Genomic DNA, 2,458 nt, shown 5'->3' on the forward strand with positions numbered 1-2,458 from the left:
AATATAGTTTCAATTTCTCAAGGGTTCCTTCACATTGAGTCACATTGAGAAGTTTTATTAATTAGTTTAAGTTTCAAGTACAATATTTCATGATCACAAAGAAGTAATAGATACATAGTCTCATAAGAAAATGCAGAAGTACAACTAATATAATGAAAGTACATCCAATGAATAACATCCACTGCACATGTTGTAGGTATGTGAGAATAGATACATTACATCATAATGCATGATAACATATATACATCAATTGAATAAAAGTCTCCAAGATAGAAGTAAGAATGATAAAGGTACAACTACATCATCAAACATCCAACAACTTGCAATGTTAGGGGGACCCAAATGGTAAAGCTTCCACTCCCACTGTACAAGGAAGATAATGAACGATCCACGTATAGCTTAACCAACCATGAAATATTCCTAGGCAATGAATCCTAATAGCCACATCTACCTCAAGGGTAACACATACTACTCAAGAAGATAAAGTAATCCAAAAAGAAAGAACACTCAATCCAATACCAACACCACATAAAAAAGCATCATACATAATGTAAGAACAGATCAAGTCACCAAAATCATGAGATAAAGTCAATGAAAGATATCTACCTCAAGACAAAAACCACATGTTGAGAGTAAAGCCACATGTTAAGAGTATAGTAACCATAAATCACCAATCACCATCAATGAAAGTAAATAACAACATTAAATACATCCAACAATAAGTACACCACCAGAGGTAAAAAAATAAAATCTATAAAGGATACTCGACCTACATACTAGGGAATGTCATCACATGGTCAAACTACCTGAGCTACCCTGGACTGGTTACTCTAAACCCCGGACCCTCAACATGACATATGCAAAACCATAATACCCTCTTAAGAAGATAAGGCAAACTGATCATACCTCTCACTAGGTATCATCCCGTTCCCATCCTTAGTTTGTACAAGCACCCAAGGCATGGGCAAGGCAAGTATCTCTAACTTATCTTATTAGTGTGTTTCCCCAAAATATTAATTACTAGATTATCACTTATTACATAACTTACAATAGGTTACCCTGGCAATGACCACTTTGGGTCCTAGACTTCTATTGCAAGCCACTCCCAGAGACAAGCACCTAGACAACCTCTCCTAAGCATGCAATCATTGTTGTGTCCCATACCACGACACCTAAAAAGCTCAAACTCGATTCCTTAACAAGCAACCCAAAAAATAAGTTGGTTCTCCCAACCCAAGTAAACATAAAAGCACCACATATGAAACTTCACAAATGTAACTTTCAATCTTAAACACAGCCTCATCATAATACATAAAACAAATAAACATCAAGTAGAAATCACAAAAGGAAGCCTTTGGTATATGTCCAAACCATTACGATTGAAACCCTAAAAAATTTGAAACAAGTACTAAAAACCCTCAAGTATACACATACATGATTGTGACATTACTTAGATTATGAATTTCAACATAATAAACCCTAACAATATATGTATAATCACAAAAATTATTAAAATTTAAAAATAATTAAAATTAAAAAACAAAGTCTTTTCTAAGACAAAATTATACATGTAAATGACATCAAGCACTTGCAAAATAAAAACTAAAATATACTAACATATAATTGATAAGTAGGAGATATTTTTCCACAACAAGTCAAATTATGATATTGCTATCAAGATTTAATTGTGTAGTTTTTGGTTCAAACTTATTGACCCATGTATCATGAATAGTGATTCACACATAAATCCATCTCTCATGAGAATAAATGGAACACTTAACACTCATTAGATCTAGGTGATGCTCATAGAGGTAAAGCACCAGGACTTCCTGGGAGGTCACCCATCCTAGTAGTTAAGTGTGTTAAAGCTAGAGTAGTACTGTGATGGGTGACCTCCTAGGAAGTCCCGGTGCTTCACATCTGTGAGCATCACCTAGATCTAATGAGTGCTAAGTGTTCCATTTATTCTCATGAGAGATGGATTTATGTGTGAATCACTACTCATGATACATGGGTCAATGAGTTTGACCCAAAAACTACACAGTTAAATCTTCATAGCAATATCACAAATCAAACATATAATTTTCAATTGACCACATAATACAATTGACACTAAATATAACCTAGTTTAATTACAACCCCCTTTATTAAAATCTCATTTCATTTTTAATCCTATATATACATACATACATACATACATACATATATGGAAGTCACCCATCCTAGTAGTTAAGTGTGCTCAAGCTGGAGTAGTATTAGGATGGGTGACCTCCTAGGAAGTCCTGGTGCTTCACGTCTGTGAGCATCGCCTAGATCTAATGAGTGCTAAGTGTTCCATTTATTCTCATGAGAGATGGTTTTATGTGTGAATCACTACTCATGATACATGGGTCAATGAGTTTGACCCAAAAACTACACAGTTAAATCTTCATAGCAATATCACAAATCAAACATATAA

Source organism: Cupressus sempervirens, chromosome 3 (assembly GCF_028749045.1).
Source record: "Cupressus sempervirens isolate cs-2001-9-10 chromosome 3, ASM2874904v1, whole genome shotgun sequence".
Lineage (NCBI taxonomy): Eukaryota > Viridiplantae > Streptophyta > Pinopsida > Cupressales > Cupressaceae > Cupressus > Cupressus sempervirens.